The 27201-nt window shown below is 49.5% G+C and overlaps 1 protein-coding gene across 4 annotated transcripts in view; it reads left to right on the top strand.

Moving 5' to 3' along the window:
* The window catches only part of CUEDC1 (CUE domain containing 1), a 96180-nt gene that overhangs the window by 28384 nt on the left and 40595 nt on the right, over nt 1-27201 (top strand). The window contains exon 1 of one of the 4 annotated variants that reach the window (XM_033183617.1): nt 25610-25669. The exons of 2 other annotated variants lie outside the window; for them this stretch is intronic. The gene's annotated coding sequence lies outside the window, so the exon portion shown is untranslated. Of the gene's footprint in view, nt 1-25609; nt 25670-26090; nt 26496-27201 lie in introns of those variants that run through there. One more of the 4 variants, XM_033183618.1, reaches the window with a different exon arrangement.

Here is a 27201-nt window from a genome sequence, read left to right as displayed (position 1 = left end):
TTAAGCTTTTTTCTGGTCCCAGATTCCATGGATAATCTAAAGAGAACTTTGACACCCTCCCAAAAACATAGGCACACACAAACACATTAAATTGTGCATTCGATTTTGGGGATGAGGGGGTCCGTAGACCTCACAGAAACCTCACAGAGCCTTTGCTAAGAACTTTGTGCCAGGCTGTAAGCTTCACAAGGCGTGTTTCTACTGCCCAGTGACTATCTGAGTGCCCCGTGGCGTAGAATAGGGGTTAAATACACAGGCTTTGGAGTCAGGATGCCAGGGTTTGAATCCCTCCTCTGCTACTTGTGGGCTTGTTGACCTTGGGTACAGCTATTTAGCCTCTCTAAGCCTCAGTTTCCCCATCTATAAAATGGAGGAAAGAATAGTACCTACCTCACAGGGTAGTTGTGAGGTGAGATGGGACAATATTTTTAAAGGCTTACATTGCATGAATTGTTTTGCCTACAGAATGTCCATTGCCATCCAGAGGAGTCTCATGTTGGTAGCAAGAACTTGTACTGTCTTTGTTGCAGAGCAACAGGTTATTGGGCTGTAGGTTAATGTGAGGCTTTCTTTGGATGGGTGGGGTTGGGGGGCAGACCCCCTGACATACCTCTTGGAAATATGAGGGGTTGGGAGCTTTGGAGCAAGGCTCCTAGAAGCCTGCTAGACCCAGCTGCTCCTGTTCAGTAATTTCCATGTGCTGTTGTTGATTTTGGCTTTAGGCATGGAGAGCCCTGCCTTGGGAGCTTCCTTGAAACTGGATGCCCCAACCCAGAGGGTGTGGGCAGGAGGGAAGCCTCAGTGAACACTGGAGAAGCAGACTTTTTTTCTCTCTCTAATTAGTGCTGGCATTTTTTTTTTTCTCTCTCTCTGGGCTTTCTGCAGCAGCCCCAGCAATTACCAGGAGTGTTAACCAGGGTCAGGGCAGTGGCAGGGCTTTGGGAGACTCCCGGGGGCAGTGAGGAGGAGGAGGAAGTGCCTCTCAGGCACCCTGGAATGAGGGCTTCACCTCCTGCTGCCCAGGCCCTCCTGCCCCTGGATGCCCTTTTAACTGAGCTGCCCAGAAATCCATTGGCACCATCCAGAACAGCCCCACTCTGTCCCAGGCATTCTGTGAGAATGGCAGGGAGTTAAAGGACTCTCAGCATTGGCCTCCACCGAGCCCTTAATTACATTAACACACAAAGCAGCAGGGCTGGCCATCCCTGTGAACAATTGCCGGCCTGTTTCCCCCAGCTGCGCCTCCCTTTCATCTGGGCCTCTTTCCCAGAGATGCTGGGTTCCAACCTCCCTACTTTTCCTCCTGTTTCATTGGTTTTGTCTCTCCCTTTCCCTGTCTCAGTCATTCCTTTCCCACTTTGGTCCAAGAGGCCCGGTGTGGCACCAGCCGCTGAGCCCCATTTCCTATGTTCCAGAAGCAGCCCCATAACTCTGTTTTACAGTGGATACATGAGTGGTCTGAAAAGAAAAACAATGAGGTTTTTTTCTTTTTTTTTGCCTCTAATTTGCATATTGTCCTGAAAGACAAGCAAAATGCCTTCACTTTTTAATGACTTCCCATGCATCTTAACCACACTTTCTATTTGTTTAGATTTTAACAGCTTTACATTTATTTTTTATTTTAAAATTTGTAAATACAGACAGGGTCTTGCTATATTGTCCAGGCCAGTCTTGAACTCTTGGCCTCAAGTGATCCACTCACCTCAGCCTCCCAACTTGCTGGCATTACACAGGTGTGAGTCACTGCACCCGGCCAGAATTTGGTTGTTTTTAGAAGTCCCATCCCATACATTTCTCACTGATCTGTAAATGTTTTGATGTAGTGTCTAGGATGGGAATCACACCTATTTCAGGGGGTGAAGGGGCTTGAATGGGGACAAGATCCGGCTAGTCTGACTGCTAGGCCAGTGTTCTTTCCTCCTGCCCACCTTTTGGCTTGGTGTGGGCCTCTCTGGGTCCTCTCTAATGTCTCAGCAAAATGCCAGCAACAGGAGGCCATGCAGAGGCACCTTTGGTGATGGTGAACTTGAGCTCCTTGCTATGAGTGGCAGGTGAGGGACCCCTGGAGAACGGGCATTTTTCACCTCTGCACTTGACTGTGCCCCTCCCGCAACTTCAAGGGATGAATACTTCACTTTTTTCCATTCCAGTGTTGGTGGGTCTCTAACATTTCCAGAGAAGGAAGTTCTCTAGTTATCCCCACGTTCCAGGGTCTCCTGGCACAGGGCCCCTGACCCTAGGATGAGGACATCCCAGTAAGCTGGGCTTGGGGCCTCCCCACCCAGCTTGGGGAGCCATCAGGCCTGCAGTCCCAGCCAGACCACCCTTGCTACCTCTGGGCCAACCACAGGCGGCAGAGGACAGGCAGTCGAGGACAGGTGGCCGAGGACAGGTGGCCAGGTGAACGCTGAGCTTGAGAGCATCTTTGCTGGCAGTACCAGGCCTGGCTAAGGCAGGACGGCCCTGTAATTAGTGTTCTTTTAGAGACAGCTGCTGCAGCTCCTTCTCTTTTGACCCTCTTCCTCCTTCCCATTTGCACGTGGCTTGGGGACCTGCCATTCTCCCTCATTCAAGCAGGCATTCCCAGGAGGCTCCTGCGCCCCAGATGGTGAAGCTTATCTCTTTTGTGTCCTCATGCTTGGGAGTGGCAGCGCTGGCAGGGATCCTCATTGGCTGGGGGTCTCTAAGGGACACTGGACCCTGCAGTGGCAGCTGTCTTCTGTCCCTTTGCCTGGGGCAGAGCACCTGAGCAGGCTGTGTTTTATTGCAGTGTCTTTGCCAAACTCCTTTAGAGCACTCTAAGGGCTAATGGGCTTTTGGTTATGTTCCCTGGAGAATTTCTGCCCCTCGGGAAGGGTAACCCACTGGCTTGCTTGTTTAGGTGTGACCACAACAGAGCCCTGAGGGCCTCCAGATTGCAGCTGTGCCTGTCCCATCTCATGGCTGTGGGCTGCCCGGAGGGGTTTATGCCATCCCAGCAGCTCTTCATCCTGACTTCTCAGACACACGGATTTTAGTCAGAATGTGTTCCCCTTGCCCTCTGGGTAGTTTACATGCTCGTTAAAGAAAAACTGGAAAATGTTTAATTTCCAGTAAAATAGATCATTCTGATAATTTCAGTACTACTGCTGAAATCATTTGGTTGTATTTCCCTCTGTTCTTTTTTTTTTTTTTTTAATGTGCATAGGTTTTAAAAACTAGTTGTGATCTTACTGATTTACATACCTTTGAATCTAGCTTTTTGGTGTAACACTACATAATGAGAATTTTTAATGGAACGGTGTGGTTTTAAGACACTCTTTTAAGTGGCTGTACAGTGTTTCATCCTGTGGCTGTACCATTGCTAACTATTGTTGACACTCCCTCCCCTCCAAACTCATCTTTATTTTAAGCCTCAGAACTTTATGGAGCGTGAAAGTCAGGAGCCATTTGTTTGGGTTCTCTTGGTGTAATATTAATCCAGAGTTGGGGCCTCTGCCAAGGCCCCTGCTTGCCAAAGTGCTAGCAGGAGGGACCTGGCTGTGGTACAGGTCTGGGGCCTTGATGGGACAGCGGCTTCTAGCATGGCCTCTTTAGCCCTCGGCTCCATAGAAGTGGGATGCTCATTTGAGCGCCCTTTGACAGCTTCAGGAAGCTTCTTGTGGCTTATACAGGGGTGGGGTGATGGGACCCAGGCTCAGGTTGGCTCTCAGTCATTCGTAGAGTCTCATTTCTAGCCCTGGGCCTGGGGCTGGGTGCCTTGCTTAGCCACGCAACACATGGGATAGACACCACTTGCAGTTCTATTGATTTACACACTTTTCCCTTTCTTCTCTGTCCCAAATGAAAGGGTAAAATGAGTTGCAGAGATTTTTAAGAGTTTTGAGCAGCAACGTAAAGAAGCAGGAAGAGGCCAGGCGCAGTGGCTCATGCCTGTAATCCTAGCACTTTGGGAGGCCGAGGCGGGCGGATCACGAGGTCAAGAGATCAAGACCATCCTGGCCAACATGGTGAAACCCTGTCTCTACTAAAAATACAAAAGTTAGCTGGGCATGGTGGCGTCCGCCTGTAGTCCCAGCTACTCGGGAGGCTGAGGCATAAAAATCACTTGAACCTGAGAGGCGGAGGTTGCAGTGAGCTGAGATCACGCCACTGCACTCCAGCCTGGCAACAGAGTGAGATGCTGTCTCAAAAAAATAAATTAAAAAAATAAAAAAGAAGAAGCAGCAGGAAGAATTGGAGCACAGTGGTGTGTGCCTGTAGTACCAGATACTTGGGAGGCTGAGGCAGGAGGATTGATTGAGCCCAGGAGCCCAGCCTGAGCAACATAGCAAGACCTCATCTCAAAAAAAAAGTAGAAGTAGGAAGTATTGGACAGGCTTGAGTTTCATTTCTGGCTCTGTCCTGTGTAAGTTCCACTGTTACTTATCTATCGAGCCTGTTTCCTCAGGTGTACAATGAAGATGATAATGCCTGCCTTGCAAAGTTGATGTGATTATCAGATGAAAATATTTATGTAACATTGCCTGGCACATAGTAGGTGTCCAGTCAGTATTGTTTTGTTGATATTCAGGGTCACAAAATGCACCAACCTCAAAGCCAGAGGGGCCTGCCACCCAGCTCCCCACCAGCTCTTGTTTCACGGGAGCCCATCAACTGTGCCTTTACTTTGCCAGCTCCTGGTGGGAAGCTTTCCTGGTTGGCTGATCAGAGGAGTCTGGTTGACCAGAGTTGCCATTGTTTCAGCTCCTTCTGGCTGGGACATCCAGCCAGGGCAGGCCATGCTCTCCTATACCCTGCTTATCTGAGTGAAAATGACCAGGGCCCTTGTCTTCTGAATCTCCTTTGGATGATCTCGAGATGGTAACTCTATGTGAATGCAGGGTGTGGCACCACGATTAATTTGCTAGTGCATCTTTGTGGCCACACTTGTCTACAGCACTTGGTAGAACCCAAAAAGCCAACAGGAAACCAAAGAGAGAGAGAGAGTCACCTGGGGTCAAGCTTTGGTTCTGAGTCTTCGTGCCCCAATCATATAGTTGACTGTCTGCTTCCAGGAGGTAGTGCAATCTAGCCTGGCTGGACAGAGGTGGCCTTTGAGACTGTCCAGGGATGAAGATTCATACAGCCTTTCCAGGCATCTGCCCAAGATGTTGAGTCTTGGGTGCCATGGACCAGTGGCATTGGCATCACCTGGGAGCTAGTTGGAAACTGGTAAATAAAAAATAAAATTCACAGCCAGATGCAGAGGCTCATGCCTGTAATCCTAGCACCTTAGCAGAGGCCGAGGTGGATGGATTGCTTGAGCTCAGGAGTTTGAGACCAGCCTGGGCAACATGGCAAGACCCCATCTCTACAAAAATTCAAAAAATGAGGTGGGAAAATCGCTTGAGTCCTGGAGGTCAAGGCTGCAGTGAGCTATGTTCGTGCCACTGCACTCCAGCCTGGGCAACAGAGCAAGAGACCCTATTTAAAAAAAAAAAAAAAAGAGAGCGAGAAAGAGGGGGAAATTCCCTAGGTGATTCTAATGTGCAGCTGAATTGGAGAATTGATTTAGACCCCTGTCTTTGGGATGGATGGTCTGGAATGACAGTGATCATGATGGTAATAGTTGCTGTTTATTGAGCTCCTACTATGTATGAAGAGCTTTATCCTTATTTGTAATCTTCCTTTTAAACCGAAAGGTGGTAGCACTCTTCCTGTCTTGCCTATGAGAAAACTGGAGGCTCAGAGAAGTGAATCAAGTCACCTAAGGCCACTTAAATAGTGAGTCTGGAATTGTCTGCCCTGAGGCTTCTTTTGCCATTACTTTACCGTAATGAAAGCTCATACTGGTTTAGACAGGTCTGGTTCTCCATGGAAAATCTGGCTGGGGATTGTCTTCTGGGTCAGTTTCAATGATACTTTCAGACTATGTGGTTTTAGGATTGTTCTGTTTGAGGAAAAGCACAGCAACTTTTAATCCCCAGATTCATGTCTCCTAGAATGAACAGAGGGGTGAGGTCAGTGACAGACAAGTTGCAAATGAATGATAGACAAGTCTTAAGGAAAGGGGGTTATTTCCAAAGGTCGGAGAGGAAGCAAGGATAAAGAAGCCTGGACTTTGGGGCCAGCGAACCCCACCCAACTCTGTTTGTTTTAAGCCGGCTGTATGAGTTTGAGCAAGTCACTTTATCCCTCCATATTCAAACTCCACACCCTCCAGATGAGTGAGGGATAGCATTTGCTGCTCTTTCTGCAGATCTGATTTCTTTTTGTTTTTTGAGACGGAGTCTCTCTATTCCCCAGGCTGTAGTGCAGTGGTGCGATCTCGCTCACTGCAACCTCCACCTCCTGGGTTCAAGTGATTTGCCTGCCTCAGCCTCCCGAATAGCCGGAACTACAGGCATGTGCCACCAGGTCTGGCTAATTTTTGTATCTTTAGTAGAGACTGGTTTCACCATGTTGGCCAGGCTGGTTTTGAACTCCTGACCTCAAGTGATATGCCCATCTTGGCCTCCTAAAGTGCTGGGATTACAGGTGTGAGCCACTGCACCTGGCCAAGTCTGACTTCTAAGATAAAAAGTGGAAAACAGAGGCAGCGGTGAGAACTGAGCCAAACCACAGACCCCAAGCCTTTTGCTCTAAGAGCAGCTGAGAGGCAGCACTGGAGACAGGTGCTGGTAGAAAGCCATGAAAGCAAAGGAGAGGGCAGCCACTGTGCCCAGACAGGAAGCACACAGAACACTGGGACAGAAGCTCCCCAGACTCATGAGCCTGCAGAGAAACCGGGAGAGAAGCACAAAGCAAATGGGCCAGACATTGAGAAATAGCCCTTTCTTTTCATGTTTTGAACCACGTCCAAGCCTAACTTCTAAGTTCGAATAAGGATTTGAAAATCAGCCTGAGGCTCCCACGGAATCTAAATCCAGGTTACTCTGTATATCTTCCTTATAAAGTCATGGGATATCTGTGTTTGGGGAATGGAATGAGTGAGGGTGAATGTTTCACTGCTTTTTTTTTTCATCTCTTTTCAAGAAAGCACTCGGCCCTTGCATTGCCAAGCACCTTGCAGTTCACAAGGAACTTTTATGCCTTTCACTGCACTGTAGGTCCCTAAAAGGGGAAGGGGATTCCCCCCATTTTATAGCAGATGAAACACAGGCCCATGGAGGAGAGGCTCACGATCGCACAGCAAATCAGGGGCAGAGCCTGGAGTGATGTCTTCCAGCTCCAAGCACAGCACACTTTTGTTCCACCAGTACCTCCCTATTAACTCCCTACCTTGGCTTTCCACAGTCTGAGGCTGGATAGCTGACAATAACCTTGGATAGACGGAGCTCATAAAATACAGCTAATTCCCAGTGATCTGTACATGCTTTCCTTTTAAATTATATAACCCATGTACAACTATACTCTGTTTATTAAACATTTCAGCTGGGCATGGTGGCTCATGCCTGTAATCCCAACACTTTGGGAGGCTGAGGTGGGCAGATCACCTGAGGTCAGGACTTCAAGAACGGCCTGGCCAACATGGCGAAACCCTGTTCTCTACTAAAAATACAAAAATTAACTTTGCATGGTGGTGGTGGGCTTCTGTAATTCCAGCTACTAAGGGAGGCTGAGGCAGGAGAATCACTCAAACCTGGGAGGTGGAGTTTGCAACGAGCTGAGATCGCACCACTACACTCCAACCTGGGTGACAGAGCAAGACTCCATATCAAAAAAAAAAAAGAAAAGAAAAGAAAATTCAGGTAATAAAAAGCCGCCTTTGGCTCCTCCTAATCCCCCCATCTCATCCCATTTCTCAGAGGTAACCACTGATGACAGTTTGATGTGGATCCTTCTAGCCCTTTTTTAAAAATGCATTTTGCTTGTGTTGCTGATGGATTACAATCCCTGACCATCTTGCTTGCTTTAATTGCCAGCTGTGTATGTGTGTGTGTGTATGGAGAAAGCAAACATTGTAATATTACCTGCAGCAAGATAAAACCAGGATGGTAAAATCAGCCAGAATAGAGGTTTAGAGCGGTGATTCTCAAACTTGGATGTGCATATCAATCCCTCATAGATTTTGCTAAAATGCAGATACTGATTCAGCATGTTTGGAGTAGCTCCTGGGATCCTGCGTTGCTCATAAGGTACCAGTCTCTGTTGATGCTGCTGGTCTCAGGCCGCACTTTGAGTAGGGAGGGTTTTTAGAGCACAGTCGCTGGAATCAAAAATACCTACTGGGCCCTTAATTACTAGCTGAGTGAGTTGAGCAAGTCTTTAAGCTTTCCATGCCTGTGGATCAGGAATAAGAATGGCACCTTTCCTGCAGGGTTGTTGTGAAAACAAAATGAGCCAGCGCCTGTGAAGCACTTAGTCCAGTGCCTGGCACATAGGGAGCGCTCGATAAATGTTAGTTATTAATATCGTCTAGAGACAAATACCAAGTTGTCCAAGCCAAACAGAAAACGCTTGCTGGTTGGCTATTACTGGGGGCTGTTTGTGCTGATGCCCTTTCTCTTGTTCATTTAATGTCCTCCTCGTCATCAGGATTTTGAAAATACTTTGTATGGTATTATCTCCATGTACTTAGGGAGAAACTGAGGCTCAAGGAAGATGGGTGACTTAACCTTCTGAGCCACATAGTTAAGAAGTGGCAGAAATAAAGTTATACCCAGGTTTCAGGTCTAGTGCTTGTTGTATACACTGCAGCTACCTTCTCTTGAGAACTTATTATGTGTATGGCTTAGTGGGTCTGTTGGTATGGGAGCTTAAGCCTTTGATCATGGCTCCAGGGAAGGAAAGCAACAGGCTTCAAACTTCTTTCACTCCTACACCTCAAAAGAATTTTGAACAACTGTGTATCCTCTCATATATTAAAAAATTGGCATATATTGCTGGGCACATGCCTGTAATCCCAGCACTTTGGGAGGCCAGGGAGGGAAGATCACTTGAAATCACGAGTTCAAGACCAGCTTGGCCCACGTGGTGAAACCCTGTCTCTACTAAAAATACAAAAATTAGTTGGGCATGGTGGTACATGCCTATAATCCCAGCTACTTGGGAGGCTGAGGCAGGAGAATTGCTTGAACCCGGGAGGCGGAGGTTGCAGTGAGCCGAGATCATGCCATTGTACTCCAGCCTAGGTGACAAGAGCAGAACTCTGTTTCACAAAATAAAAATTAATTAAGAAAAAAAAAATGGACATATATTTGCTGGATGCCGTGGCTCATGCCTGTAATCTCAGCAGTTTGGGAGGCCAGGGCAGGAGGATCATTTGGGGTCAGGAGTTCAAGACCAGCCTAGCCAACATGGAGAAACCCTATCTCTACTAAAATACAAAAATTAGCCAGGCGCGGTGGCAAACACCTGTAATCCTAGCTACTGGGGAGGCTGAGGCAGGAGAATCGTTTCATCCTGGGAGGTGGAGGCTGCAGTGAGCCGAGATCATACCACTGCACTCCAGCCTGGGTGACAGAGCGAGACTCCATCTCAAAAAAATAAAAATAAAAATTGACATATAAAATGTTTTATCATAACCTTAAGTGGAATGTATTTCCAGGCCTGTTGTATGCCATATACTCGCTTCAAATTTATTTTTTTCAAAGCCGTAGAATGGCAAACCCAGCCCAGGCAGTTGTGGAAAACGTCCACCATAATTCCTAATTGCCCAGGCTGGATCTTGTGGTTAGACCAGCCAGCCAAATCATACTTTGGGTTGGAAAAGCTCTGACTCCTCTTTTTAATTCAAATATTTTTTAAACAGGTTAAACAGGTGTCCCTGTGTCAGCTTCCTAATTCTAATCCTAAAATAAACAGATGGTAGGTAAGATAGATAAGGCCCCCTTCTCACCGTCTTAAGGAAGTTCTTTGTCCTACTGGAACTCCTCCCATGAGGGCTGCATTCTTCTGTTGTCTCTTTGTTTGGTGGCTTCTATAACCCAGGGTGGGATACCAGGGTGAGGATGGGATGGCTGGGGGTAGGCCTTTCTTTTGGGAAGAGTTTACGAGGGCCTTGGTGAAGAGAGAACTGGCAGACACAGAGGGTTCCCAGCTGATCAGTTTTAGGAAGAAGCACAGGAAGTGAAACTTTTTTTTTTTTTTTTTTGAGGCGGAGTCTCGCTCTGTCGCCCGGACTGGAGTGCAGTGGCCAGATCTCAGCTCACTGCAAGCTCCGCCTCCCGGGTTTACGCCATTCTCCTGCCTCAGCCTCCCGAGTAGCTGGGACTACAGGCGCCCGCCACCTCGCCCGGCTAGTTTTTGTATTTTTAGTAGAGACGGGGTTTCACCGTGTTAGCCAGGATGGTCTTGATCTCCTGACCTCGTGATCCGCCCGTCTCGGCCTCCCAAAGTGCTGGGATTACAGGCTTGAGCCACCGCGCCCGGCCAGGAAGTGAAGCTTTTAGAAGTGGATTCGCTGGAAGGCATCCATGTCTGAATATCCTTGGGAAGTCCCCAGGTTCCCTGAGGGTTTTGCACATGTACTCTGGTGGGAAGACTGTTGAGTAGCGGCCTGGAGATGCTACGCAGGGTTTTGCTCTGTGGACATTACAGAGCTTGTGGATCTTTGTGACTGAGCCTGCTTCTCCCACCAGCTCCCTGGTAACACCTTGAATGCACACCCCATGTTTCTTCTCAGCTCCTCTCCGTGAGACAGCAGGGGCTCACACTCTTAACGATGCCACCTTGTTGCAGGGGGTAAACTGAGGTCCAGAACAGGAGAGTGACTACACAGAGCAGTCCACGTACCCCACTAAGAAAGCCAGCTGGCATTCCTAGAGGAGGCCTCACAAGGCAAAAAAGCCTTGGGGTGGGTCAGGAGAACTGGTCTTCAGAGTTCAGCCTCTGCCTCAGTGCATGTCACCTGCCTTCTCTCAGCCTCACTGTCTCCACCTGTTAAATGAGGCTGATGTAGCAGGTGTTGAGCCTGCTGTTCACAGGCTCTGAAGTTGGGCAGACCTATTTTTGAATCCTAGCTTTGCCAGTTACTCGCTGTGTGACCTTGGGCGAGTTATTTACCTCTCTGTGCCTGTCTCCACATCAGTCAATGGCGAGAAGAAAGGCCTCTCTCTCATGGGTGGTTGAGAGGATCAATGAGACAAGTGTTAGTGTCAAGCCCACACGGCATGCTCAGTAAATATTATTGTTATCCTTGGTTTTTGTTCCCTGTAAGAATTATAGTCAGGAAGAGACTCAGTGGAGTGAAGGCCTGGTTGAGACTCTCCAACGGCAGGGTTGTGTTGGTGCATGACCTTGCCTCTTTGTCCCAGGATGACCACATGTGCTAAGTGGCACTTAGTATGTGTCACCTGATGAACGGTGAGTGCCAGTCAAGAGGCCCTTATGACAGCCTCTGAGCCCCTGCCGTCTGCTGGGCCTCCTGTTGGCATCTTCCTCCAGCCTTCACCCGGGAAGGCATCAAGCCACTGGCCTTCTTGTCGCCCTGGGGGAGATTAGGCTGACCCCACATTTCCTCATAGCCCAGTGGCTTTGAGAGCACCTGTGTGCCCTGGTGGGACCTGTGGCAACCTCAGGGACCTAGTGGGACACTTGTTGCCACCCAGCCTTCTCTGCTGTTCATGTTCCCATGTCCTCCCTATTGGATGGGCCTCAGGCGCTCAGCCTGCTCACCTTTCTCTTCTAAAGCTGCCACATCTCCATTTTCTTGTGGGCCTCTCCTAGGAGACGTTTTATGAACAGAGTCCAGTCCCTACCCCTCCATCCCCTCATCTCTTCTCACAAACTTTCCCCTGGAAGTTACTCCTTTGGCCCCCTCCTCCTCCTGTTCAGAGAAGTGAATACTGAAACAAAACAGACAGTGCACTCCAGGTGGGATTTTGCTGCTTGGAGGAATCCCTTAGTCAAGCAAGGAATCCTTTTGTAAAGTAAGTGCTCGCTGTGGATTTCCGTCCAGGACTTTTTGCTTGGACTGGTTCTCGAGAGTGGCGCCCAGGCGAGTTTGCGGGCCTGGGGGTGGGGGAGCCTGCTGGCCTCCTCTCTGTGGCCTGAAAGGGCTCCCAGTGTGGCTTCTAGATCCACTGATTACCTTTCATCCTTCCGCTGTCTTCCTGTCAGGGCTCTGGTCCGCCAGCATGGATCACACTGGCCTGGAAGGTGGTGACGGGTTTGTGTTTCTCCCTGTTTTGTTCCCTTGCTTCCCCGTTACATCTCCATGGAAACAGGCGCAGCCTTTGTGTTGCTTTGGGCAAATTGGTGCCAAGTGGGGACTTCTCTGGACTCTCCAACCCCTCCCCTCTTTGAGATCAAAGCAGGAGGAGGGGGCAGTGCAGGGCCTGACAGGAAGCCTTTTGGGGGCCTGGAGGGCCTGGGGTGGGAGACCCTGCTGCATGGCTGCTGTCCTGGCCTGCCCTCATGCCTCAGGCATCACAAGGCCATCGGGATGGAGCAAGGGTGCTGTGATTTATAAACACTCTCAGCCCCCCTCGGCCTTCTGCATTCTCAGAGGCAGTTGCTGGCCACCTGGGGCGGGTTGCTGGGTAGGAGTCGGAGAGCTGGCACCAGCTCGGATTCTTTGGTGGGACCTTGAGGGCGAGGCCTTTAACCTTTCCCGGCCTTGGTTTCTCCTGAGAGGGTGGAGAGGTTTTGAACTCGTGAGATGAGGCTTCGGTAACATGACTCCTCTTTTACCTTAAGGAAAACCTACATCTAGGCAAACTCTGCAAAGTTTTTTTCATATGGTTGTTCTATGGTGAATAGTAAATTCTGTGTTTGATTCAAACCGGCGAGTTGCTTGGCAGGAAATGAAACCTTCGGCTTGGGAGCCTGTCTTTAGACAGCCTCCTGAGGCCCCTCCTCCCTGCCCAGCTTGTTCCGCCTTCCCAGGCTCATAACAACCTATTAGGGAGCCTTCTGTTCCAGGCCAGAGCTCAAGTGTTGGCCCAAACAGCCGGGGGCAGCGGCAGCCCTGCCTTGAGTCCCCAAGGTCCTACCAGCATTTTAGCTGCGGCACGTGGGCGAGGGTGCCCAGGCAGGACAGGGCTCCCTAAGGCCAGGCGCCAGTTTTCTGCCTGAGCTGTTGCTCAGTCCCTGCTGGTTTGATAAACTGCATCATCCAACACTCATGTGCTAACTTTAATGTAGCCACAGTAACCTCATTGATGACACTGGCAAACTCCAAACCCTGCCCATTCATTAAAAGAAGATTTCATTTTAATATCTGAACTCTATGCCTATCTCCTTGTTAAATTTAGCAAAGGATGTGTTTGACTTTAGATTTCGCATTGTCCACAAGCCTCGCTTGAGATGGGAGCTAGAGCCCAGTCACCTGAGGGGACCCCTGAGCGTGCCTGAGGTGGTAAATGTCGCAGAATGGGCATTTGATGTGGTTGCATCTTTCAGGGATCTGTCCTAGGAAATTAACTTTCTAATACCTCTTTATAGTCAGGAAGTTTTTTTGGAATCCAACCTAAATCCCATTTTATTTTGTTCTGTCTTTAAGAAAGATAGCAAATGAAGAGTAAGAATCCTTAATGCTTTACTTGAAGACCCTTAAATCTCTACTTGGCCTTGGCCAAACACCCCCAGGTTTTGAGGGTTGCCTCCTGGCCTTCTCTCCTTCCAGCAGAACAATGCCTGAATTTCCTGTTGGTAAAACAAGGAGAATAGTAGCTGCCTCGTTGGGTTGGTGTGAAAATTAAATCAAGACTGTCGGGACTCACCTTGCCAAGTGCCTGGCATATGGTTCATTTTCAATTACACTAGCTGACTCTGAATACATTTTATTTCCTGCCTACTTTAATGCCACTCAGAGTTCCTGCTTTTCTTCACAGTTTCCCTTGAGTAATGCACCCAGGATTAGTGGGCCTCCTCCTCCCTGGCCTGATCCTGGACCCAGAGAGGCCAGGTGGGGCAGGTGCAGGCCACACCCCTCTGCTTCTCTCAAACCATCAGGCTAGGAGACTTGGAAGCCTTCTCTCTCGCCTGGGAGTCTGGACATGGGAAAGAAAAGCCCTTTCATGCTAAGGACCCAGATAGCATTATCCCTGTCCCTTTTCTAAATTGAGCTCCAGGAGCTCCCAGTTGGGACTGCTGACTCCCAGACCCTCCCAAATGGATGCAACAGGATCCCTGGTACCTCACTGAGAGAGACTTCCTGCAGAGATAAATTGCTACTGTCCCTGTACACAGCACCCTGAACCTCTGCTTTATCCAAAGGGTGAAGTTATAGAGTCACTGTGACCTCTGAGGCACAGGGAGCAAGGACTTCAGAGGTAGCTCCTCCTGACCCCCCAAGGTATAACTCTTTTTCTCTTTGAAGCAGAGATACCCTGTGGACTTATTTACCCCCTGTGTCTCAGGCTTCTCTCTCTGGCACACAGGACATGCTGATATAAGTATTTGCTATAATTTTCCTACAGTTCTGAAAAATGTGCCTAGGAGAACTGTTTGATTTAAAATCTCCTTCTCTCCCTTTCTTCTGATCAGCATAAATAGACATATTCCTCGCCTGCTCTATGCTGGGCACTGAGCAAGGTGTTGGGGACCGAGAACTGAATGAGAGCCAAAAAGCCTTCCAGGTGGGCACCATCTGTTGGGGCCACCAACGGGCACAGTGGCAATCATGAGAACATGTGACTAGTGCTGCCACATTGATGGTGGAGGAGAGAGAGGGTTCAACAGGCTAAAGCCACGGGGGAGTGAGCCAAGAAGAGCATGTGAGAGGACTTTCTGAAGGAGGAGATCTACAACCTGAATCCTTGAAATAGAGAGTTGCAGTTGGCCAGGGTGAGGCTTCTGGGGCCAAGGAGCTAGAACGCAGGGCCAGGGAAATATGCTGGGGTGGGGTGCTGGCCAGTGGTGGCCAGAAGGAAGAGTGGCCCAGGACTCAGCCATGCATTGGATGAATCAGCAGGTCCCTGGAGGACTGATCAGTTCAGATAAGGAGGATGATATTTCCTCTCTAGAAATCCCTGGGATGGGGGGCAGAAATGAGGGGTTCTTCAATGTTGACCTCTCCTCCCCAGAGTCCCTGGGCCCTGTCCCTGATTTACAGCTCCTGCAGCCTCTGCTCCTCCCTGCACTCCTCTTTGACTTGCATGGGGTCTTGGAGATGGCGTTTGGGTGCACCTCAGGAAATTCGGATTCAGTAGAATTGACAAAGACACCTGGGGCTTTTTCTTTAAAAAGCTCCCCAGAGGCTGGCACAGTGGTTCATGCCTGTAATCCTAGCACTTTGGGAAGCTGAGGCAGGAGTACTTGAACCCGGGAGATGAAGATCAGTCTGGGCAACATAGTGAGACCCAGTTTCTTTTTTCTTTTTTCTTTTCTTTTTATTTTTTTGAGATGGAGTCTTGTTCTTGTCATCCAGGCTGGAGTGCAATGGCATGATTTCAGCTCACTGCAACCTCCACCTCCCAGGTTCAAGTGATTCTCCTGCCTCAGCCTCCCAAGTAGCTGGGATTACAGGCACCTGCCACCACACCCAGCTAATTTTTTTGTATTTTTAATAGAGGCAGGGTTTCACCATGTTGGCCAGGCTGGTCTCGAACCGCTGACCTCAGGTAGTCTGCCCACCTCGGCCTCCCAAAGTGCTGGGATTACAGGTGTGAGCCACCGTGCCTGGAGACACCCAGTTTCTACAAAAAAATTGTTTAAAGTTAGCAGCTGGACCTGGTGGTGTGTGCCTGTAGTCCTCGCTACTCTGGAGGCTGAGGTGGGAGGATCGCTTTTGAGCCCAGGAGGTCAAGGCTACCATAAGCTGTGACCACACCACTGCACTACATACAGCTTAGGTGACAGTGTGAGACCCTGTCTCTGAAAAAAGCAAGAAAGTAAAAGGCTCTCCAGAGATTCTGATGTACCCATCCAGTTGAGAATCAGTGCGCCAGGGAGGCCTTTATTCTTCCAAACGGTGTCTTTGTTGTCTTGTGTGTGTATGTGTGTGTGTGTGTGTGTGTTGTGTGTGTGTGTGTGTGTGTTTTGGCTTTACACTTTTTTTTGAGTAGTAAATATTAGTACATAGTGAAACTGAGGCACAAAGAAGTAAAAAGTTGTCCAAGATCACAGAGAAACCAACATCTACCTTCCAGAATCTATGATCTCTTCAGCCTGCTCCAAATGTCTCGCCTGGCAGAGGGCGTAAGTGTCCGGAACCCCAGATGTTTGAAGAAATGGAACAGGAGTCTGTTCCTCCGACATTTACCGCCTATTAATTAGGAGGTAGTGTCTTCTTGACTCCCTCCAGCGGGTCCCAGGCCCGCCTGCCCGAACATCTGTTCTCCTAACAATGTCTGCCCATAAATCCTGTCCCTGAGTCCAGGGTGGCTTAGCTGGGGAACAATGGAGCCTATGATGGCAGCCAAATCCTCACCATGGTTACATGAGGGTGTGACTGCAACTGTGTGTGCTTGTTGGCAGGCCTCCGCACCTGCAACTGGGGCCAAGGTTGTGTGTGTGTAGCAGTCTCCAGGGCCAGGGGTGGGGGCGCTGGAGTGCATTTGGGAGGGATCCTCACAGAGCACTTTCTGTAGGCTTCTGCTGCCACTCATGCTATTGTAATTCTTGGCCTCTGTGAAGAAAAGAGGTTTTTATCTTGCATATCCTGACATACAGTAGGTGCTCAGTAAGTGTTTTTTTGGACTGCCAGTGAATAAGCGAGTGAATAATTAGAAGTCTGTTTGTGAATGTCACTGGGGTGCCTGAGAATGAGACAGATTCAGTTCACCTGGGACATGAGGAATGCCTCCTGGGTAATGAGGAGTCACTAAAGAAATGTCTGTCCCAGTCTGCCCTTAAGAGCTGATAGGGGGCCGGGCGCGGTGGCTCAAGGCTGTAATCCCAGCACTTTGGGAGGCTGAGACGGGCGGATCACGAGGTCAGGAGATCGAGACCATCCTGGCTAACACGGTGAAACCCCGTCTCTACTAAAAAATACAAAAGCTAGCCGGGCGAGATGGCGGGCGCCTGTAGTCCCAGCTACTAGGAGGCTGAGGCAGGAGAATGGCATAAACCCGGGAGGCGGAGCTTGCAGTGAGCTGAGAACCGGCCACTGCACTCCAGCCCGGGCGACAGAGTGAGACTCCGTCTCAAAAAAAAAAAAAAAAAGAGCTGATAGGGGATGGGCACGGTGGCTCATGCCTATAATCCCAGCACTTCAGGAGGCCGAGGAGGGCGGATCACTTGAGGTCAGGAGATCAGTTGAATCAGGCCTGGCCAACATGGTGAAATCCCGTCTCTACTGAAAATACAAAAATTAGCCAAGTGTGGTGGTGCGCGCTTGTAATCCCAGCTACTCAGGACATTGAGGCAGGAGAATTGCTTGAACCCAGGAGGCGGAGCTTGCAGTGAGCTGAGATCTACCACTGCACTCCAGCCTGGGCGACAGAGCAAGACCCTGTCTCAAAAAAAAAAAAAAAAAGAAAAAGAAAAAGAAAGAGAACTGATAGGATGAAGGAGAGCCAGCCACACAAGACAGAAGGTGTTGAAGTGCTACACTGCCCCTGATTATGGCCGCTAAGTGCTCTCCCCATTTACCAAACCACCCTTAAGAGGAACAGGTGCTTTGGGAGGGCAGAGAAAGATCAATATTGGCTGAAGTTCTCAGAGATTGCCTCATGGGACAGGGGAACTTGAGCGAGGTCTTGAAGGATGGACAGGCCTTGTTTAGGGAGAACAGGTGTGGTCCCTAGACCAGTGGCGTCAGAATCACCTAACAGCTTGTTAGACAGCAGATTCTTGGACCTCACCCCAGACCCAGGGAATCAGGAACTCTGGGGGTAGAGGCCAGCAATGTGTGTATAACCAGCCCTCCAGGTGACAGTGATGCTCACTGAGCATGAGGACTGCTGACACAGAGGGAGAGATGTGATTTTGTTTGTTTGTTTGTTTTTTGAGACAGAGTCTCGCTGTTTCCCAGGCTGGAGTGCAGTGGCGCGATTTCGGCTCACTGCAAGCTCTGCCTCCCGGGTTCACACGATTCTCCTGCCTCAGCCTCCCAAGTAGCTGAGACTACAGGCACCCGCCACCATGCCCGGCTAATTTTTTGTATTTTTAGTAGAGACGGCGTTTCACCGTGTCAGCCAGGATGGTCTCGATCTCCTGACCTCGTGATCCGCCCACCTCGGCCTCCCAAAGTGTTGGGATTACAGACATGAGCCACCGCGTCCAGCCTGGATGTGATCTTTACCTAAGAGACCGAGAAGTTCAGAAGGGACCTGGCCTGCTCTTCGGTTGGTGGCGTAGAGAGAAAATGGGAGGGAGATGGCAAGAGGAGCTTGAAGGCATCAGGGAAGCAGGCTTGGGAGGCTGAGGGTCTCAGCTGGATTGGTGGTGGCCATGGTAACAGAGCAAAGCCACGGGGTACTGTGAAGGCCTGGTGATACACTGGATCTCATGCCATACTTTAAGGGCACTCTTCTTTGAAATGTTTTAAAGAGAACTTGTCACCTCACGATCACGTTATGATATGCCAATTGTGGAAAAATAAAGGAAGAAAAAGGGGGTGCTCACAAAATTGTACCATCTAGGACAGTTATTGATATATTTGGCATATTTCTTTCCTTTTTTCTTTTCTCTTTTTCCTCTCCTTTCTTTCCCTTTCCCTTTTCCTTTGCTTTCCTTTTTTTTTTTGAGACGAAGTCTTGCTCTGTCGCCCAGGCTGGAATGCAGTGGGGCGATCTCAGCTCACTGCAAGCTCCCCCTCCCGGGTTCACACCATTCTCCTGCCTCAGCCTCCCGAGTAGGTGGGACTACAGGCGCCCGCCACCATGCCCAGCTAGTTTTTTTGTATTTTTAGTAGATATAGGGATTCACCATGTTAGCCAGGATGATCTCGATCTCCTGACCTCGTGATCTGCCCACCTTGGCATCCCAAAGTGCTGGGATTACAGGCGTGAGTCACTGCGCCCAGCCTGCTTTCCTTTTTATAAGAGACAGGATCTCACCATGTTGCCCAGGGTGGTCTCAGACACCTGGGCTCAAGCGATCCTCCTGCCCCAGCCTCCTAAAGTGCTGGGATTACAGATGTGAACCACTGTGCCCCACCCTAGGCATAGATCTTTTTGATCCTTTTCTCTATGCAATTTTTTTCTGTAGTTGAAAACATAACATATATATGTCAATTTGCATTCTGTGCTCATTTGCATCTTGTGTTCTTTGCTTAAACTACCATAAGCATTTCCCTATGTGCTTTCAGGTGTATTTTTTATTTTTATGGTCACAGGAGCCCCATGGGTTGAGCAGAGGAGGTCACTGAAGTTTAGCAAGAAAAACAAACAAACAAACAAAAAAAACTTCATAAACTCCAGTCTGTGGGGAAGGCTAACATTGAATGGTCTGTGTTCTTTAACACAGAAATTGTAAGGAAAAGAAAGGGATAGAGGGAGCTAGGCATGGTGGCGTGTGCCTGAGATCCCAGCTACTCGAGAGGCTGAGGCAGGAGGATTGCCTGAGCCCAGGAGTTTGAGGCTGCAGTGAGCTATGGTCCTGCAACTGCACTCCAGCCTGGGCAACAGAAGAGAGAGATCCCATCTCTAAAACAAAACAAAACAAAACCAGAATCAAACATCCAGTCATTGTGTTGCTAGAACCTCTTTCGGTTATTTCCTTAGCCTGACCATTGGGTTCTCTTCAATGTGCACTTACATGCTCTCTACCCTCACACACATACATATCCCCGCCTCAGCTGCCCTTTTTCTCTAAGTCCTTCCCATTGCTCTGGAGAAGCCCAAGAAAGCAGTTTTGCATTTGCACACCCAGGACAGGGAACAGGGGAGGAGCCTAGGGATGCTAAGACATCCTTCCCCCTGGTGAAGCAAACTGGGAGAGCCTTTCTGAGCCTGGTCCTCTGAGGCCTGGGCCCTGCTAGTGTGGACATCAGAATTTAGGCTCCCAGCTGGACCCCTGCTTCTCTCTGCCTGGGTGTCAAGTTTCACAGGAAACAGCCAGTGCTTTGATCTTGGATGAGGCTGAGGACTCAGTGATGAGAGGACACAGAGCTCACCCCAGCCCTGTCTGCCCAGGAGATATGGAGGGCTTCTCTGCTGGGGATTGACCATCCATAGTCCTTGGTCTCCCCCAGAAAGTCATAATAAAGCCCTTCCAGTTACAGTGAGTCAGGGCTTATGTTCTAAAATACGTCCTGTTCAATATCATGGCCATTAACCATAATGGCTGATGAACACTTGAAATGTGATGGGATGACCAAAGAACTGCATTTTACATTTTATTTAATTTCAGGCCAGGCACGGTGGCTCACGCCTGTAATCCCAGCACTTTGGGAGGCTGAGGCAGGCAGATTGAGGTCAGGAGTTTGAGACCAGCCTGGCCAACATGGTGAAAACCCGTCTCGCCATAACAGAATGAGATTTCTTCTCAAAAAAAAAAAAATTAGTAAATACATTTTAATTAAAATTAAAATTTTTATTGTCACACATGACCAGCGGCTACCTTATTACACAGTAAGTTCTAGAAGAAGTAGGTTTCTGAGACAGCCATAGCAGCTACATTATGATCTTTCTTTTTTTTCTGAGACAGAGTCTCACTCTGTCACCCAGGCTGGAGTGGAGTGGCGCCATCTCGGCTCACTGTAACTTCTGCCTCCCGGGTTCAAGGGATTCTCTTGCCTCAGCCTCCTGAGTAGCTGGGACTAGAGGTGCCTGCCACCACGCCCAGTTGATTTTTTCTATTTCTAATAGAGACAGGGTTTCACCGTGTTAGCCAGGTTGGTCTTGATCTCCTGATCCACCTGCCTCGGCCTCCCAAAGTGCTGGGATTACAGGCGTGAGCCACCGCACCCAGTCACATTATGATCTTTCAAAACTGCCTGTCTTCTTTCTAATGCGTGTACACACACAAATGCACACAGGTAGAGACAAATAATACCTGGCATGTTTCAGAGAGCCCCTGGATACAACATCCTTTTGTTTAAAAATCTACTCTTTAAATATCCTTATCTCAAGTGAGGCAGAGCTGCCGCTGACCACAAATGTGCTCCACACAAGGCTTCTCTTAGTCCTTGCATGATTGGAGATAAGTGGCTAAACCTCAGGAAACCATGCCCCTGGGAAACCTGTCTTGGCATCACAGTTCTCAGCATGCAGGGCCCTACTCGGGTGTGCCCAAGCTCCTCTGTGCTTCTCTCCTTCAAGAGGAACCTGATGGCCAAGTGTGGTGGCTCACACTTGTAATCTCAGTACTTTGGGAGGCCTAGGCAGGTGGATTACCTGAGATCAGGAGTTCGAGACTGGCCTGGCCAACATGGCAAAACCTCGTCTCTACCAAATATACAAAAATTTGCCAGATGTGGTGGCGAGCACCTGTAGTCCCAGCTGCTCAGGAGGCTGAGGCAGAAGAATCACTTGAACCTGGGAGGTGGAGGTTGCAGTGAGCTGAGATCACGCCACTGCACTCCAGCCTGGGAAATAGAGCAAGATTTCATCTCAAAAAGAACCTGATGCCTGGTGGCTGGCCGGTGGGCACGCGTGTGTGAACAAGGTCCAGTCACAATGGTGTTCAGCTCACCCTGGTAATTTTCATCTTATTCCCTATTCTGGATCCTATGGCTTGGCCTCAAATCACAGGAATTTGGGCCTTCTGCAAGAATAGGGGAGTGGGGTGCACTGGCAACTTTTTCATTCTCATTTTAGATAGGTACTCTCTCTCTCTCTCTCTCTCTCTATCTATCTATCTATATATATATATATATTTTTTTGAGACAGAGTCTCACTCTGTTGCCCAGGCTGGAGTGCAGTGGTGTGATCTCAGCTCACTGTAAGCTTCACTTCCAGGGTTCAAGCAATTTTCCTGCCTCAGCCTCCTGAGTAGCTGGGATTACAGGCGCCTGCCACCATGCCCAGCTAATTTTTGTATTTTTAGTAGAGACAGGGTTTAGCCATGTTGGCCAGGCTGGTATCGAACTCCTGACCTTAAGTGATTCACCTGCCTTGGCCTCCCAAAGTTCTGGGATTACAGGCATAAGCCACTGTGCCCGGCCCAGTATGTATTTTTGAACAAGATTTGTGGGGATGCTGAAGATGTACAGAGGTATTTACCAGATGTAAATAGGGTCCTCTTATCCCTTACCCCCACTTTCCCACTACCCTGAACCTGGGAGCGTGCTCCTGTCTGTGGAGTGAATGATCCAGCCTGGCTGAGGGCCCTCTAGGACAGACTGTCCGCTGATGCTCTTCTCCCAGCCTCTCCTGCCTGCTTCCTCCAGCATCTCTCTTCCCTAGTCCCCTCCTGTCCAAGGTTCCCTGATGCATGCTTTGTTTTCCAGCACACTAACCTTTTAAAATAATTGTTTCCTAGCGTATCATAACCCAAGGACTTCAAATGTCTGGAAAGTATCCCTGCAGTGCCGTCTCCCCCAGCCTTGTGGCATGCGTGACTCTGCAGGCCATCTGAACAGCCCTCATCAACAGGGGTGTCATTGTCTTACAGCCCACTCCATGCAGATGGGGACAGGGCCCCTCTGTGCAGGCCAGGATTTCCTGTGTGCTGGCTGCCCTCTCTCTAAATAGCCCAAGTAGTGCCCTCTTCTGCCTGGTGATGGTGATTCATGGTGTTGTCTTCTTCTTTTTTTTTTTTTTTTTTTTTTTGAGACGGAGTTTCATTCTTGTTGCCCAGGCTGAATGCAATGGCATGATCTCGGCTCATCGCAACCTCCGCCTCCTGCGTTCAAGCGATTCTCCTGCCTCAGCCTCCTGAGTAGCTGGGATTACAGGCGCCCGCCATCATGCCCAACTAATTTTTATATTTTTAGTAGAGATGAGGTTTCACTATGTTGGCCAGGCTGCTCTCGGAACTCCCTACCTCAGGTGATCCGCCTGCCTTGGCCTCCCAAAGTTCTGGGATTACAGGCATGAGCCACTGCACCCGGCCTGACTCATAGTGTCTTCTACAACCTGGTGCCTTATTTGTCTCTCTCTTTCTTGGTGGTAAAACATACTAAATATAAAACCTACCATTTTAACCATTTTTAAGCGTATAATTCAGTGGCATGTGGTACATTCACATTATTGTGCCACCATCACCACCATCCATTTCCACAACTTGTTTATCATCCCAAACAGAAACTCTATGCCCATTAAATAATAACTCCCCAATTCTCCCCCTTCCCTCAGTCCTTGGAAACCTCTCTTCTACTTTCTGTCTCCATGAATTTACCTATTCTAGGTTCCTTATATAAGTGGAATTATACAATATTTGTACCTTTATGTCTGGCTTCTGTCACTTAGTATAATGTTTTCAAGGTTCATCCACATTGTAGCCTATGTCAGCATTTCATTCCTTTTTGTGGCTGAGTAATATTCCATTGTTCTAAGTATGTAGAGTACATTTTATTTATCCATTTATCTATTGACGGACAGTTGGGTTGTTTCCAGCTGTGGACTATTGTGAATAACGCCACTATGAACATTGGTGTACAATGACCTATTTGAGTCCTGTTTCCAATTCGTTGGGGTATATACCCATGAATGGAATCACTGGAGCATATGGTAATTCTGTGTTTAACTTTGAGGAACCACCAAACTGTGGTTTTTCACTGTGTTTCACTATCTTTTTCATAGTGGCTGTACCATTTTACATTGCCACCAACAATGAACTTTATTTTGTTTAATATCTTATTTTAGACTGCAGAAATAATGCCTGTTTCTTGTAAGAACACCAAAGGTTGCAGAGGTACATGAAGCCAAGAGGAGAAGTTGCCCCCATGCAACCCGTCCTCTTAAGTAACTGCTGCCTGAGATTTGGTGCATCTCCACCCAGACGTGTTCCTGTGTGTACCCAAGTATACACATGGACATCCAGACATTTGAACAAAAATGGTATAGTGTACACATGGTCTGGCCACTTGGTTTATTTCATGCGATTCTATTTGGCACTGGAAGGTGTCGGCTGCATGTGGACATGCCCTGTGTTGTTTATTGCATATAGGGTATTGAGAGACAAGTGGGTAGTTCCCCATTTTAGCTCTGCATTTATGGCTTTGCACGTTTGGGCCTACCTTTCACCAGATCACAGCCTGTTTGGGGAACGTGAGCTGAGCACGCACTGGGGAGGCCCTCCAGCCCAGAGCCACCTTCCCCGCCAGCCTCAGTCTTTCCCGAGTTGCTTGCCATCCCCAGTGCAGCTAAACTGAGCTGAGCTGTGAGCTTCCTTGTGAAGGAGGGCCACCCACCTGGCCTCAGCATGCAGGCAGCGCAGCCAGGCATCCCCTCCCCTCTGGGAATACCGGAGTGACTTAGAGCTGGGTGGAGAGTTGAGCAGCAGGCTGGAGTGTGTGTGTGTGTGTGGTGTGTGTGTGTGTGTGTGTGTGTGTCAGTGAGAGAGAAGCTGTCGCCATTAGCCTGCTGGTCTCTAGTGGTACTGGGTGACACTGTTCTTCGTGGTGACTTGTAGGGCCCTCGAGGCGTACAGCCCCCTCACTCACTCAGGAAGGCCCAGTTAGGCCTGGCAAAAGGCCACCTGTAAAGCCAGGGACCAGCCGGTCTTTCTCCAGCACCTTTTTCTGCAGAGCCCCGGGCAGCTGGTGGGAGAGTACAAAGAGGCCTGGAAATTCCATAAACTGCATAATCAGCCCCTGCATCTTGGCCGCTTGACTCTGTTTATTGCTTCCTGTCCCCAAAAGCCCTTTACAAAAAGAGCCGCTTTGGTGAGGGGGTGAGTTGGACCGGGTGGGTGGCCTGCCCCTGTGGTCCCAGCACGGATGGAGCAGGCAGCTTCCCTAAACAAGCCACCTCTGCTGCAGCCACCCTGCAGAGCCGAGGAAGGGTGGGAATGAGGTCGCCCCCCACTGCCCCCTGCCACGGTAGCGAGATCCACCCCCACGCCGGGCCCCTAGGGCCATTTACTTTGTAATTGCCAAAGGACAGGGTTCTCATTTCTCCTAATTTCCTCGAAGGCCTCAAGGTTAAGCTCTCATGAAGTGCAGGAGGGGAGCAGAGTGAAATCTTAGCCTCTTGATGACCCCTGTTAAATGGACGGGAAGCAAGGGCCCCTTCCCGGGAACTAAGGACAGGCCTGGGCCCCAGGGCTTAGGAGGCTTGCTCAAAGCCTGTTTTTTTGTTGTTTGCATTATGTTTTTAGAATCAGATTTTTCCTTGTTGACTGACTTTTTTCCTCTGGTGACCATATTCCCTTCCCTCCCTCCCACCCCCCCAGCCTTCATCCCTCTTCTCCAGAATTCAGCCTTTCCCACCACTCCTGGTGGCTGATGTGTGACATTTTAAGGGAACAGCTGCAGCTCTGAAAAGTTGCCCGAGACACAGTGTTTCAGGGTTGCTGGGTGCCTGTGAGGACAGTTATGGGTGTTTTTCTTGCCTAGGAGATGCGGTGGGGTTGGGGGGCCAGAACACCTGCATGGTTGTTGGAGAGGTGCCATCTTTTGGAAAGCGGGTGTAGGAAGGCAGCCTTTGTAGAGCTGGGGCTGCCCCCTGCCAACTGGGGCGAGGGGGTGTCTTTCATCTCTCCCAGACACAGGGCTCCCACTGGGGTCTGGCTGCCCAGAGTCCCATCCTTTCCTCTGTGGCCGGCCTTGTGTCTCCTTCACTTGGTCTCCTTGACTTGGAACACCTTTGACCACAAAACCCTGATTTTTATCGCTGTTGGAAATCCTCTCTGATTTCTTTTTTTGAAACAGGGTCTCTCTCTGTCACCCAGGCTGGAGTGCAGTGGAGCCATCATAGCTCAGTGCAGCCTTGAACCCTGGGCTCAAGTACTCCTCCCATCTCACCCTCCTGAATAGCCGGGACTACAGGTACGCACCACCATGCCTGGCTAATTTTTCCTTTTGTATAGAGAAAGGGTCTCTATGTTGCTCAAACTGGTCTCAAGCTCCTGGCCTCAAGTGGTCCTCTCACCTCAGCCTCCCAAAGCACTGGGATTATATAGGTTTTCATATACTGTGCCTGGTCTCTGATTTAAAAGACAGTGGAGATGAGTTGGCCTGTACTTTCTCTGTGGACCTGCTATATGGGGCTGTGGGTTGGCCTGCACTTTTCTGCAGGTGGCCTGTCTAAGCTGACTTCCACCTGGAACCTGTCTGTGTTTGAGCCTGTGCTTTGATTGTGCAATTCTGAGCCTGCCCCACCCTCCTAGCTCCTTCCTGAAAGTGAAATGCTACAGTCTTTGCTCAAGAACAAAGGCCTCAAGCTCAGCCCTGCATGTTAATAATTTTCAAGTGTGGTCACTTCCTCTTGCCTGGCCTGACTCACCCTGGCTGCTGCCCGTTGTGGCTGCCATGGAAATACAACTCCGAGGAGAGCCCAGACCAGGACAGGGAGGCCATGCTGTGGGTGGCAGTGGAGCCTGGCAAGGTGCCCTCCTGGCCTGGGACTGCTGTGGCAGAGGAAGCATGTGGTGGGGCTTCACCTGCCCAGCTCAGAGCTGAGGTGCCCCATTGCTTTTTTACCTCCCTGCTCCCTGGCTGGCCCGCCGCACCTACACACTCAATGCAGCGGCTTCGCTCTTGCTCCTGGATGGCTGGAGGTGGGATCATTGCCAGGATGGCCTCATGTGCCCAGGTCTCCTGGAAGACTCAGTTTCCCTCTTTGTCCCATGCAGAGGTGCAGAGGTTCATTATTGTAAGTGGGGTGACAGCGTGGTGATGGGTTGGAGTGTGGGCTCTAGGGTGGAATCCTGACCTGGTTACTCCTGGCTGCGAGGCTTGGGGCAAGGTATTTAACTCCTCTGTACCTCAATCCCCTCCTCTGCAAAATAACAGTCCCTACTTCATAGGATTGTTGGGAGGATGGCATGGCACCCAGGCCAGCTCTCTGCTATAGGGTTTGTGCCCAACCTGGAGCCTGGCTGAATGCAAAGGGTTTGGGGACTTTCCCGCAGCATCGTAAGCTGTTGAGGGCTGTGCACACATAAAGCACAATCATTGTGGATAGTCAGTGTGGTCAGAGTGAAAGGATGATCTATCTTGGGATTCTCAAATGGCTAGGATCAGCAGATCCTGGCTACAGTTCACAGATGTTTCACCTGTGGAAGCTGGGTTTTCATCCTTGCCTTTCCTTTTCATCCTTCCTCTTTAGTTATTTTGCACATGCACACAGGTTCACCATACACAAAGGTAGCATGAATCTCAATTCACCCCGTGTCCGGGCTGTGGGTCTGATAATCCCCACAACTCTACTGTTAGGGATCCACAGACCTTGAAGAATGAGGCAGTCATACGTTTGCCACCAGCAAGCAGTGTTCAAGCCCTACCTGAATGCATCATGGTTTTCTTTTTGAGACAGAGTCTTGCTCTGTTGCCCAGGCTGGAGTGCAGTGGTGTGATCT

The sequence above is a fragment of the Trachypithecus francoisi genome, unplaced genomic scaffold (assembly GCF_009764315.1).
Source record: "Trachypithecus francoisi isolate TF-2019V2 unplaced genomic scaffold, Tfra_2.0 Lachesis_group20, whole genome shotgun sequence".
Taxonomy (NCBI): domain Eukaryota; kingdom Metazoa; phylum Chordata; class Mammalia; order Primates; family Cercopithecidae; genus Trachypithecus; species Trachypithecus francoisi.
The sequence above is the reverse complement of the archived record's forward strand: the minus strand, read 5'-3'. Positions and strand labels throughout refer to the sequence as shown.